General features: G+C 46.4%; 1 long non-coding RNA gene across 1 annotated transcript; it reads left to right on the top strand.

Moving 5' to 3' along the window:
* Positions 1-10,289: 10,289 nt before the first annotated feature.
* On the top strand, positions 10,290-14,345 carry LOC135389990 (uncharacterized). The gene is made up of 2 exons (XR_010421647.1): positions 10,290-10,685; positions 13,483-14,345. It is a non-coding gene; the product is annotated as an uncharacterized LOC135389990 (long non-coding RNA).
* Positions 14,346-14,733: the final 388 nt, after the last annotated feature.

Genomic DNA, 14,733 nt, shown 5'->3' with positions numbered 1-14,733 from the left:
TATTTGGGGGAGGGTGCGGGCATGGGCGTACTGACAGGGGCAAGAGTGGCAGTCCCCCCCCCCCCCCCCCGCGTGGAGCTTCAAGGCCACTTGTCAAAAATGGGGACTCTTTATTCGTGATTTTTCTCAGATGTCATAATAACATGAACCTCTGAACACTGTGAAGACGCGCACAGTTCGGAGCGTCCATCTCCTGGAAAAGAGATGAAGGATGAAGGAGTTGCACGTCTCTTCCCCTTCCACCCTGGAGGCATTTTCCCCATTGGAAAAAAAAAAAAAAACTGGGAACGCCCATGGGTGCTGGCAAGGCCCTTGGGTGATGGCAGTGGGAGCAGATGATGCGAAAAGAGAGAGGCACAGAGTGGGCGCGGATGTTCTGAAGGTTATGACTATACTCCAAGGTGCTCAAGAGTTCTGACCATTCTTTAAAAACTGTAATAGTAATTAGTAATCTGTTTCAAATGCGTCACGCAGTAGTAGTGCCAGGCGCCCGCAGCTCCCCATAGAGCCCATAGTTTGAGATAATTCAGGCAACACTGGACATACGACCAATGAAAATGCGTCGTGATGCCTAGCAGCCAACCAATCAGCAACCTCTCAGTTTGGCTCGGCTTTCGGCCGGCCCTGGCTGCCATTGACTTCTACTGGTTTTCATACCTGCCGCCCGTTATTCCAAAATAACTAAGACATTTTTGATAGGCGAAATACATATTTATTGATGCAACGTATAAACTCAAATGTTTGACTCATATTCACCGTGCGTACAGGACGTTTCGTTCCTTGAATAGACAGTAACCAAACCAAGTTCGAACTTGCAAAGCACACATACAGTCTACTTCTGGAGGCGAGCGAAGTCCACGAGTGCGTGCGTTTCACAGATGAGCATCTTCTTCTCATTCTGGCGATGCACCGTAGGTCACACTGTCACGGGAAATACTTTTGTCGTACGAACACTCTCTTCTTCGTCACTGCATTTGAAAATGTGACAGCGCTCGAAAGTGTTCCTCAGGCGTCAGCTCACCAGGCATTCCAGTTCCGACCCGGCAAGAATGTCCGTAGGTTGACACTTTATCGGAGATCAGTACATGGCCAGAGTCACTATAGCTCACGAACAAACCCGCGCGTACACTCCATCTTTGGTCAACCGACATCGGCGAGCCGCGGAGACGCAGCAACCTTGCTTGGAGCTGCCCGCCTGGCCGACTGCCCGCGAAGAGTGAGCTGTCAGATATTTCGAAACTTTATCAACCAATCCCGGAGCGCGCATCCTCCTTTGGCCAATGGGCATCCGTCATGATGCCTGACGATGTAATACCACGTGACTGTGACGTGATTTTATTTTTCTACTGCCGCAAATGCGGGGAGCTGTGGAGGCCTGGTAGTGCTTCACTATCACGTTGTACCTGTCTGCCAATCCGGGACGACAACCCCGTGCTTGTCATAGCGAACGTCTGCGTGCGCTGTGGCAGGCAAAAGAAAAACAAAACAATCTTCGAATTTCATTAGTATAAACAGTGCGAAGAAGTGGACACATTGTGTGCCTTATCGCAAAGGCTAATTCTGCCAGGAGGTATAAAGACATGGTGACTGTATTTCATTTTAACCTCCCCCTTAAGTCGTCTGTGGTACCCTGTCAACATCTATACACTTCGTTTGTCTTTCTTTGACTACCACTAGTTCAAACAACGAATATGCAACACCTCCTGGTTAACAGGATCGGCCTGGGATTCGCTTCTGTACAAGGTCGACCCAGGGTTACGCTTTCGAGTACCACCTTCCTTTACGCGACAAACGACAACTGTCCTACATAGGCTACGGCTCAATGTACCGTACAGCGCACGTCTCCTCTTCAAAATCGGAAAGCGAGACTCTCCGAACTGTAGTGAGTGTGGCGTTGTAGAGGATGTAGAACACATCCTTCTCAGGTGTCAGAAATACATCGATGCTCGAAGGGCATTAGAGACAAGCCTCTCCCGTGTGGACTCCCGAGCCTTCGACATCACGAAACTGTTAGGTCCTCCTTCGTCCGACAAGGCGCTAAGGGCACTCGAAGACTTTTTGCATGCAACCGGGCTTATCATCCTATGACACGGTGAATGTGTGATGTGTCCTGTGTGTGCCCCCGGCGATTCCGCCACTTTACTCTAACTTGGGCGCAGCTCTTGAACTTTTGACCTACATGTTGAACTCCATTATCATCTCTGTTCGTCTCTGGGCATCATCCTTTTGTGTTTTCATCATCTCATCATCGGATTGAACTTTCTGTATTAAGTGTACTGGGGTAGCCAGTTTGACTTCGTCCAAACTCACATCCCCATTTTTTTTTCTTTATTCACATCACATCACATCACTAGTAACACTAGTGTTGTGTGGTCGCTCCAGCGCTATTACGGTGGCCCATCTTTCATGCATTGTGTTAAGCGTGCGACTTGCAATTGGGTAGTTCATAAGAACCAAGGGGTGTCGACGCATCGTATACGACTTGTACCGCAACCAGCATAAGTATGGTGGGCGCACCATAGCATAGGCCGCATACAGCAAAGTACACGCCCAGTGTTTTCCTCTTTCTTTGACGTAAAAATTTGAAAACGACGTGTGAGGCGCCTACCTTCTACTCTCCAGACGAATCCACATTTTCTCCTCAAGTATATTTCCACGTCGACACAATAGCGACATTCTCGATAACCTCCTCGCCTTCATTCCCCTGCAGGTACGCCATGAAGCAAGGAAGGCAACAGCGCTTCTTCACACCCCACTACTTCGAACGCAGAATCTGCATAAATCTCAGCCAATATAATACTTTAAGACCCCAACGCTTGAACCTTCGCCGATAAGGCGCCCCCCACCGAAACCTGCAAGTTCGACCACCTTATGTACGATCCAGAAACGTTTGTCTTCCATTCCCCCAGGCTGTAAAGCCCTGGCTTCAAATATAAAAGCCCGGCCGGAAAAGATATGGCGTCGACGACAGTGCGGAGCCCAAAGTCAACACAAAACACCTCCCCCATCTGTCACGGTATTGGAGCATGGATAAAGAATCTGCATGGGCGCCTTGTGCTTCAAGAAAAGAGCGAGGACATGCGAAGAACTGCGCGAAAAAAGAAGAGGTTTCGAATTCTTTCGAACGCTTCTCGTGGTCTTCTTTATAGCCCGGCAAACATGTTCGCGTATTCGTGCGTTGAGGAGGGGGCTGGAACGCTTCATCCCAGGTTGCGCTGTGGTGGGAGACGTGCTCTTTGAGGATGTTCGAAAGTGTCAGAGTGCATATCACTTACGGTTGTTTGAGCACGAATTGGAGATTAGTGTTGAGGAAGAAGGATGCTGCAGTTCTCAGGCGTGTGTCAGTATGAAGTGGTTACACGGGAGAAGAGGGTGGGAGCGTGTGCATGTTTAGTGTGACTGACGTAGAAGGGCATGCGTGAAAGAGAACGATGTTGGGAGAGATTTTGTCAAAGGTAACTTGAGGAGCGTTGCGCGACGTCAAGAGTGGCAAGGCTGTCACGTGGAGCCTGAGAGATCTTGTGTAACGTTTTGTTCGTGTTTCGTGTACAGCTGTGGAAGGAGTGTGAAATTTGGCAGCAGCAAGGGAGAGCCGATACAAGATTTTTCTTAGAGACGTACAGCTGCACTGAAATGAAACGGACTATGACGTGCTTCTTGGAAATACAATGTGCTTTGTTGCCTATGAGCATAGGTGGGGAAGTTACTTTTATTTTGTGGTGCACTACCGTTACTCACTACTTTTTCAAAAAGTAACGCGTTACGTTATTCGTTACTGTTGCGATAGTAGTTAACGCGTTACTAACGCCGTTACTTCTAATAAGTAATGCCGTTACTTTTGCATTACTTCACCGGTTGTCGTTATAATATGTACCATTTTGGTTGAGTTACATAAGTGCATTCCGCAAACCAATACAAGAAATGTTGCGCACAACCAAAAGTCACGCATGAACACAACTTACATGTCCGATTTATTGCAACGCAGAAGTAGTTTATGTTCAAAATTGAGCTTCACCCGTTTGTCTGAGAGGACGCCTAATGAACAGTGATGCTCCTTGTGAAGGTTGAGATGGTGACCTTTTATCTCACACAGTACAAATCCAAACAGCCAATGCCTGGGTATTTTGTTACTTGTTCAGAGGGCAGAGGCTATTTTTCTGTCGCTTTTGCCCCATTCATCCGAGAAATACCAGAGGGAGTGTGGTAAACATAGGTGAACAAAACAAAACAGAGTTGACTAACAAAGGTGCCATCTCAATCAGGGTAGGTCTATAGCCTTTCTTTTGCGTTCTTCGTGGGTGCCGATGTGACCTTCTTCTCATTGTTGAAGATGAATAGAAAAAATCGGGGATTTTCCCGTATTCTGCAGGCACTATATCCTCACTCAAGCTTTCAAGTTTAGGTGATGAACGAATGTTCCCGAACACGCAATAACGCATAACGCCGTTACGCGTTAGTTAGTAAAAATGTAGTGACGTTACGCTACTCGTTACTTTTCTCCCAAATGTAACGCGTTACCATATTTCACTACTCCAATGTAACGCGTTACCGGTAACGCACTACTTTGTAACGCGTTACTCCCAACCTATGCCTATGAGTGAGACCTACGGTAGGAGCAACACGTGGATCTGTATACGAAGCGGCTTTCTGTGGCATGCTCAAATTTAAAAAAAAATAAACAAACTCAGTGAAGACAAATCCAAGGTATCCCCAGCTATCCTGCTGTACATTTACGAGGTAATCATACTAAGATGAGAGCACATTGCTGGAGTACCAATAGGCGTGAGAGCAGGCAAATACAAAGCCGTTTTGCTCTGCTATTGGTGAAACTAAACGGGGGACTTTATAATGGCGGTGGCTCAGTCAGTAGCGTGTCCGCCTGCTAATCCCAAGATCGCCGGTTCAAACCCGCCCGAGGACAACTTGGTGGAGGGGTAAAGTTGCTCAGATACGTCGTGTATCGGGAGTCGGCGCACGTTGACGTACCATCAGGTGGGCAAAAGTAATCCACAGACCTGACCATCCTATGAAGCTCACGATCACAGGTGTCTCGCGACGTAAAGCACCGCATTATTACTTTATAATGGAGGAACAACGTATAACCCTGGCATATAGGATAGGCAAATATAAAACTTATACTTGTTGTATACTTCAGCTTACTGGAATACCATCATAGCGTCAAAATAATTATTTGCCTACCGGCAAAAGAGTTCACGTTTTCGAAATTTTAGTAACAAGTAAGCCTGGCATGCGATGGACGATGGACGATTATATGACGCATGCAGAATACAAGTACCAAGGTTTCGTAGATAAAGATGACAGCAGTGCTAGAGTACACATAACCCAGTACGTAAGAAATTTAGAACTCCCTCAGTCATAAACACATTCAATGAATGCACCGCAATTATAAACTGTCAACGACTAACCCCCAACACCATGTCCGATGACATAACAGAAATACACCAGCAAGTCTCACTGCGTCGACTACAGCCTAGCTTCCACAGTATAAGACTAAGGTACCGGTACACCGCCGCACAAAAGAAACATAAAAATACCAGATGCCCGTGACTGCCAGGTCGTCAAGAGAATGACCTCTACGTCACAGATCAGCAACTCGTCTCTAAATCCCTAAAAGACGACCGCAATAAAGACGAAAACGCGTAGCAGAAGACATTAGACAAACGGCGACGTCGTTGAGCAGACGACGACATCAACTCGTCTAGACAAACTCAGAGGCTTTCTCTTTGAAAGGAAACCTCATTTGGTGACGTTTGTCTTCAGTTCAAATGAGAGTTTCCGACAGGCCTTGATACGTCAGGACAGTCTGGTCGTTCACGATTGATGGGATAGCTGTTAAATATGGCATAATTCAGCCCTTTATGTGATGCGGTCTGGCAACAATAACTTTAACGGAGGTCCCGTCCGAGTATCTTGTAGATTTTACACTATTGCACCGTATTGCTGTAAGACAAGCCGTGATGTATCACACAGAGCGTTGCAGCCCTTCTCTTTTACAACGCAACTTTAATAGTCCCTTCGTTTTCTCTGGCGTCTTTCACCCACCGCACCGTTAATCATTGCGCTTCAGTTTCTCGTCATCTGCAATTAGCTCCAATACCCATAGAGAAACCCGACCTGCTGAAAAATTAAAATAAATAGGAATCAGTTGGAACGCAGCACTTTGCTCACTGTGGAAGAAGCGAATTAAGTTCCGCCGGACTGTGATAGTGGCACTGAATCCGCGGCAACCTGGGGACCACGGAATGCGACACGCCGAGGACCTGCAAGAAACACTATCATGGAAATACGTATGCAGAGGCAGTGAACCTTGCTATGATCACTCAGCAAGAGTCAGAGATGCAGGGAAATCTTAGATATCACAAAAAGTGAGTGAATTTACTTTCTACTACACTCCAGCCTGTAAAATTGCACTTCAGTGAAATCGAGCAGGTTCCGCGTAGTATGTACTTTCCAGCTATGACAACGTTTCTCTTAGGCCCGGTTTCACCAACGCTGGTAACCTCTGAACGGAGATGAACTGTTGCTAAAACTTGAAGTTAACACTCAATTCTTTTCTTACAAACGTTAGTTGGTGACGCGATGAATGCTTCAGTGACAATAAATTCCTTTAGTGAAGCATGCATAATTAAGTGTTAAATTCAAGGTAGGGGACTGTTGGTCTCGGTTCAAATGTTAGTCGGCGTTGGTGAAACCGAGCCTTAAAGAACTTTGAGAGTTCGCGAACATTGCTATGCAATTCCGTCAGCTATCCGCGTCTACAGTTCCTCTGTCCTACCACATGCTTCCAAGTTGCTGCAGGAAGTGATTAAGTTCAAACACCTCCCGAACAGTAGGTTCCATACAGTGGCGCGCACAATTGCCCTAACCAGCGGAGCGCGTGTCATCGGGCACTGATAGACAGCTGGAAACGAGATTGGGATGATCCACTATCTCCTTGAAGGGAGTGTCGATACGCACAATGGATGCATTCGTGTTTCGACTTCTCGGTTGTGCGTACTGACCCCCCTTTGAACGGGGTAGTGGATCATTCTAACGTCGTTTCCAGCTGCCTATCAGCGCCCGATGACACGCGCTCCGCTGTTTAAGGCAAGTCCGCGCGCTACCGTACCAGCCGTACTACCGCACTGCCTGCTGAAATCGGTCACCTAGCACAATAACTCCCGTCGTTAGGCACATCGAGAGGTACGCACTCGGCACGTTTCGCCACGAAGCAGAAATTATCGCATCAACTTAGCTAAGCAGCTCCCTCTGCGCGACATTCTTTAATAGAAAACACACGATTTCACAGCTACATATTGTGAGGTGAGTATACCCCTAGTATATGAATCATTTATTAAGGAGTAGCAAGCCGTCCTTTCTGGCTGATCTTTCCTGTGAAAATAAATAGACCCCCCCCTCCTAGCCTCCCGTAAACGAGGTGTAGGGGAAGACAGGGATAGTCGCAACTCTTTTCACAATTTATTTTGTAAAAGAAATATTTATTTGAAGAAACGTACAAAATGAATTTCTTCTGAAACATCTGTCCTTCACTATGGCAGAGAGTGTCTGTTTCATCAAGATAGAAGTGTTTTTCTTAACAAAATAATACATTTATCAAAGTAAGTCAACTGTTGCAATGTACAGGCGTCGCCACTCTTAACCGTAGCGCGGGAGCACGTGGCCTGCTTGCATGCCAGCGCCGCCTTGCGCTGATGCTGGGGTGGAGGTTCTAAGACCATAGTACACGAGCGCCTCCTCTCGATCGGTTGAGCTCAGTGTAATCGGCATGGTACGAATGGATCACCTGCTGTATAGTATCACCTTACGCCCTCGCAAAACAGGCACAATAACCGCGCGTGTGCGTTATCGACCACGCTTTATCTAAATGCCGGTTTGCGGAAGGGCGAGCTTGAGGGGAACAATGTTCTGAAATAAGTTTGAGGCATATGCAAACACTGTAGGCTCACCCATGTTTGCTCTGAGCATTCCGTTCACTATGATATGTGTTATCACAGGGTGTTTTTTTTTTTTGTTTGTGCTGGTGCTAGGTTTTGTTCATGGTGCTGAGTTAAGATTTAAGATTTGGTAACGTGTTTGTGTGGATGCAAATACGCCAAAGAAACACTGACATTTTTGCTCGTATACTGATTTTCTTATCGCTGAACTGTCTGCAGATAGCTAACTGAGTAGGTGATCCGTGCGTGCTTGTCGTGCTCCCGTCGAGAGGGGGCGCTTGTGCACCAGGGCCCCAGAGCCTCCACCCCAGCACGCCCCATCATCGACACAAGGCGGCGCTGGCATGCAAGCAGGCCACGCGTTCCCGCGCTACGGTTAAGGGTGGCGACGCCTGTACAGACGCTCTGACCTGTGCACTTGACATACGTACGGAGCGCGCTCTTGAGGGTGATCCCAAGGTGGAGCCACTGGTCGTATTTATATGGAGCAAAACAATGACTGCTGCAACGTACCCCTGTCTTCCCCTACCCGGTAAATAAGATTAGATTGAGATAAGAAGGTGGCATGAAGGAAAACGTGCCACCAAATTGTTGTACTGTCGCTTCCATAATTTTAATCCAGCGAAGCTTAGACAGTGAGCTAGCTTGCTTTCGACATTCATAATAAACCATGACTAAATGGGTGCTTCTGGTATGTGTTTGATAGTGTGAAGGGGCGGAGATGCATGAGACAATGTAGCGACCTCGACTCACCAGTGACGCTGAATTAGGGGAACACCAGCAAAAGCATCATGGTACGCTTTCAATCTACAATCACCAGTCAAACAATCACATGGGCATGCGACGTTGCAAGCCTCTTCGTCCATTCTGGCGGCAAAGCGCCAACGTTCACAGCCACACGAAGAATACGGGGTTTCACTCAATTCAACCACCGTAGACTCCAGGATAACCCACGGTCTGCTAGGATCCTTACCACAGTGTATGCGCCTACATCACCTTCATAGTCAATGATTTCACGCGTCCTAGTCAGTCACCACTAGTCTGCAGGTCTCTACTGGACATAACGGCAAAGTGGCCAAAGGTCATTGGTGTCAACACGGATGGCCCATTTAGGGATTCGCACGGCCATAGTAGCCCATAAGACAACTCACAGCAGTAAGAAGTAGACCATTAGCTCATTCCGCAGCCCAGCAGAAATCCCTCGACTGCCGTCCATGTTCCGTCGCGCAGGATCTAATTTCCATCAAACTCGGAAACTTTTCCGACCAGCTTTATTTTTTCACAGATTCCTGCGCTTCCCAGTTTGTAAAGAAAACACCGCACACTAAACTTATATACATGGAAAGACTGCGTCGAGTCTAATGAGCCTCTCATTAAACCTTGGACTGACGAATCGAAAGGACGAAAGCTCCTTCCTTTTTCAAGAAAATGCTAATTTATCCCCCCTGTTGCTTGTGACAGGAACTTACTTCGTTCAGCAGCTCATTATAGGCAGCGTGGTCGTCGCTTGTTCTTCATGCATACGCACATAAGTATATGTGTGTTGGAAGGTTTGCATTCAAATTAAGGTTTATGCGACACTGATGGAATTAGATGCATGCTAGTGTTCCTTTATGATGAAGTGGGTATGTTGTGATTTTAAATGGCTTGTGTCTTGTTGTGTAGGCGGCTATAGGTATACGGCTTAAGTTCTGCGCCACGGCCTGCATGGCTTGCTCTTTATTTGCCACGAACTAATCTCGACAGAAGCGGAATGCGTTACCATGGAATAGGTGCAAAACTGGAAAGAAGAAAACACGTGTTCGATATATCTAGCAAAGGTCCTTAAAGGAACACCGAAGCGCAAAAATTTCTTATAGCAGTATGAAAGATGCTGTTACCTTGAGGCCAACATAAAAGGAGCGCGATTCATTGGTTGCGTCCTTGGTGAAGGAAAGAACATGCAATTTTCTCTCTCGCTCTCCTTCTCAAGAAGGCTGACAATGCGGAACACGCTCTCATTGGTCTTGGCAAACGATCTGTCCACTCATCGCGGGAGATCGTTTGAGGACCGCCATCCCGAGGCCTCTTCGCATTGTGGGGCTCCTTGAAAAGGAGAGGGGGAGGGAAAAAGCAAATTGCGGTTTCTTTAGCTCATAAATTATGCCTGACGAGACGGATCAGTCCCCATCATTTTGTGTTGCTGTCCAGACTACGTCATATACTAAATTGGTACTGTAGTACCCCTCTAATAACCCTAAAGCAATTGCAAGAGAATCATAGCCACTGCCACGTCACAATCTGCCAGCCACTTTTCTTACTCCACATTGAACACATCGGAAGTACTTCTGGGACCGCACTGGCATGTGAGTCATGTGAATAACTATGAACGTATTGTGACACGTGATACCTTTGTCAACACACGTCAGAACGTACACGTTTTACGCTTCTTACTAGCATCTTCTCAACGTGTATACCGTGACGTCAATGTGCCATTTATCATGCTACGTGAGATTCCCTGAGAAAGCATATCGTGTATCCCAAGCCCCTTCACGTAAGGAACATTTTGTTTATCTCGAGAGACTGCAAGCTTCAATGTGCGCCGTTCATTCAGGAGTTAATCTATTGTTCCGATATCAGTTCGCCTATTCGCTTACTTTCTTATCGTTTGGCGAAGATGGATATGCCACAATACGCCCACAGTTAACGCTAAAACATCGCAGGACCCCGCAAGAGTGTTGAAGGTACACGGTGAGTACTGCTTTGCTGTTCGTTTACGTCAAAAGAAAAGTAGTTAGGTAGTAAGGTTAAGTAGTAATATGTGGTTAATATGTAGTTAATATGTGGTTAAAACGACATGGCACATTGCTAGGCGGCTCTCCCTGAACACCTTAATCTGTAAACTACATTGATGTGTGCCTGAGCACATTTCATGCTGCAGTGCCTTATCGGTCGATGAAATCTTTCTGCACATATGAGAATACCGGATGTCTACTGATAAGGGAAAAAGAGGTGCGGAGTCTAGGCGGAAAACGAAGTTCAACTGCATGTCAAAGATAAGAGGGCGCGGAAGTCCCGATTGTGGCCCACATTGCAATGGCCTCGTGCTCTATGCATAATCAGTCGTGACATCCACGTGCTATATTGGAAATCATATTCCAGGACAGTTTGCGTTCCCAGCGGATAAGCGCCTCGCTCGCTCAGGCCGAGAGACGACCCGTGTTCTGGTACCTTCTGCCGAGTCAACACAACATATTGCAAATTCAGTGCTGAGAACACGTTGAAAACCAACCATGTGAATGCAGGATCAACGTTGACAACTATTAAAGTTGATTCTACCTGGTTAATGTCACAGCCAGAAACGGATTAAATTAACAGCGACCAGAACGCATATTCCACGTCACTGAAACGTAGTTTATGCGTTAATTCAACGTATGCTAATGTTGAAAAAGTGGAATAATTAACATCAAACTGACAACGTATAATTAACGTGCGATGAAAATGCAAATTAAACGTGCGCAACTACATTTTTAATTATTATTGATTACATGTTATTTTTCGATGGTTTTATTTCACGAATAAGCATACTGTCCTCATGATAGTCATAAAGAATGACACAAAAATATGCTTGCCGTAAAGTTTTAGTCTCCTTACATTTTATTAGCACTGATACATTTTTCCATACTCTCTCTCGATAAGGACAGTTAACTGACCGTTCTAATTGTTGAAAGGCACTAGAACCTCGCGGAAAGCAACGTCGATTCGCCATCCAGGCTTTTGGCATCCAGGCATCTTTCTTTCCGACTACGCCTGCATAAAAATGAACACAACCAACGCAAAAGATCAATTCGAACAGCTAAGAGAAAAACTTACGTTACATCTGAGTACAGGCTCGCCCTTTGCTCAACACCTGCCTTTCATTCACGCATCGCCCTCAGTCCTGAAATACAACTGACAATAATTACCACACGAACAAATTTGAAACGGCCAACAAACTGGAAAAAAAAAAGGGGGGGGGGGGAGCCCACCATGTAATAGTGCCCTATTTGCACACTCTACAAATGTAGACACAATTATGAACTCAAATCCGACGTGCACATACCTGCGCTTTCTACGAATCACTCATAAACCGCACACACTGGACTTGCCAGCAGCGGCGATAATCTCTGAGTCAGCTTGTGCTGTGTGTTCCCGATGGGTTTTTCTCAGTCGCTGTAAAGCAAGTGTAATACACAGTTTCCCGCACAGTCCCCTACTGCAGCATGACCCCGTGTCCAGCAGGCATATAGCTCGGTCATGACGGGCAACTGGTTCCTGTACACTCTATGAAAAAATAAGGAGTAATTTTACTTCTTTTGGGGACTAAATGCATTGCCACACACACACAAAAAAAAATTGTCCCTTTTGGGAGTAAGTGAGTGTCACAGAGTGGGGGCTCCATTTCACACTTTGTTCTAAGAGTCCTTGGTACATAATTCCCGTGCATGCATGAAAGTACTTTGAATCAAACCGTCAACCGTGATACATCAAGTGATATAGAATCTTGCGACATACGTAGTGGACAATTCGCGAAGAAAGAAGCACTAACTGTTTCTTACTCTGTTTTGGTGGAAAACTGTGAAGTTGGCTGAGTTATACAGCCTTATACCATCAAATTGACCAAGAGGACGTATTTACGTAGTCTGTTGCATTCAGAAGACCATTTGTGAACTTCAGTGACAATATGCTGTCCAGGGGAGTATAAAAGTCGGGGTTAGGTAACTAAAATGGGGAGTAATTTCAGTCTAGGGGACTAGAAGCTGCAATTACACCCCATTTCGCGTTCCATTCCTAGGGCTCCCCACTTCATCTTCAGAATATAATTGGTGTTGTTACTCCCCATTTTACTCTTTTTTTTTCTTAGAGTGCACAGCTCTGGCAATTGTCGTCTGAATAGCCCAATGGATTCCTGTAACGCCTAGGGCTGCGATCCAGCTCCACGTATGAGTCGGGCCTCTTTTTCAAGGCACACTGAGGTAACGGGTACATTATCGGTCAGCAAACGAGCGAAAACACTCGTACAAGCGAACGACTTTAGTAGCAGCCACAGCAATACATATGACGACACTGAGTGACCAAATTTTCCACCTAGCTCGCTACTCCAGGGCACATCGATTAGCGTGAAATGAATGACGAGATGACGAAATGATGGGTGAACAATTCTATTACACCTTCGCCCTCGGTATAACGGGAAGCCCCCATTGCCAGATACTGCCAGTGCACAAGGGCATAAAAGTCACAATGAGAGTGCAGCTCTACAAAAAGAGGGTAGAGGGGACCAGGCTTTGCTATAGCACATTGTTTACGCAGGTTCAGGTCGTTCTTACGGCTTAAAGTAGCTTGTCTCCACTTACCAAGGCTTTCGCTTGACCGCGTTACGCATGATGAAGATTCACAAATATGTTGAGGATTCATTTTGGAATCCGCACTAATCGTCTCACATACTCGGAAACAAAAGCAAAGCGAGACAAACGAACACCTGATACAGTGTTGCTAACTTTCTCCGCAGCGTGTGAAACATGTTCGAGAACATCGTTCCGGACACCTACACGAACTACGATGTGCCCACGACAGAGGACGTGGACGCCTTCAGAAGGACGTTCGACGACCCAAGCACGGACTCTCCCGACACCGTAATAATCGGCGTGGGCATATGGTTCGACAGAGTCGTCGTCCAGCACATTTACAGACACTCGAGAACGACGTCGTACTGCGGAAGACTCGTGGCCATAGACCTCATTATGTTCCTCGTGACGAGCGGGTATGCCCTGGAGCACTGTTCCGTCACCCTCTACGCCAGCCAATTTCCAACCTCTTCCGCACTGGCCATGGCGGATTTACAGACTCAGGCCGACAACTATGGTAGTACGTTGCAGAAGATGGAAGTGAAGTACGCGAAGTTGACTAAGGATGCGACGACTTCGATTTTAGTGAGTAGTCTGCAGCGCTCCAGTGTCTTAGTGGAAAAAATGACAGACGAAGATTGGAATTTTGTGTGGGACCTCGAACGAAAGTGGACGAAGTTTTGACATGCCTCACAGCGACTTTGCCTCCTTGGCTACAGTTCATAGAAGACAGGGCTGCTGACACACGTGATAACGCCTCACGTAACATCGACATTGTATTGTGTTGAGACAATTATGCTCATGGGAGACGCTGTAGTAGTCGGGTCATTGGCAAAGTTCAGTTTGAATTTTTCACGTTGCGGCCATTGACGTGCGCTGGAATCTGACGGCATCCTGCATTTAACTTCCCCTGCAGACGAAGCCGTACCAATGCAGCCGTACCACTTGCACCATGCCACTATGTTGCTGGCGTCCTCACTATGGTTCTAACCTTCAAATTGGGACCAGTAAATTGACTGTTACTTACTCTGTTGCTTTTGGATCTTTGCCGTGACAGCATTATTTTCAGTAATGCCACCATGTTCAACGATTGATTTTTGAAAGAAGTGACAGGGCGCTGACAAGCTGGTGCATGATTAAATTACTATAAGGACTTTTTAACCTTTCATACCCCGTCGCCTTCTATATGGCGAAAACATGAATGAAACTAGCCTCAGCTGATCGTACCGATATAATGCAACGAAATTGGGTAGTATTCTCAAGATGCGCGTTGTAAAAGCCATTCTTGACCCTTTGTTAAAGGCAACGTGATGTAACGTGATGTCACCACTACAAAAAGAAAGAAGAAGTGACACTTCAGAGCTCGATATAGGCTATATAGCGTGTAGATTTGTTCGTCAAAAACTCAGTAGCGG

Source organism: Ornithodoros turicata, chromosome 3 (assembly GCF_037126465.1).
Source record: "Ornithodoros turicata isolate Travis chromosome 3, ASM3712646v1, whole genome shotgun sequence".
Classification (NCBI taxonomy): Eukaryota; Metazoa; Arthropoda; class Arachnida; order Ixodida; family Argasidae; genus Ornithodoros; species Ornithodoros turicata.
The sequence above is the reverse complement of the archived record's forward strand: the minus strand, read 5'-3'. Positions and strand labels throughout refer to the sequence as shown.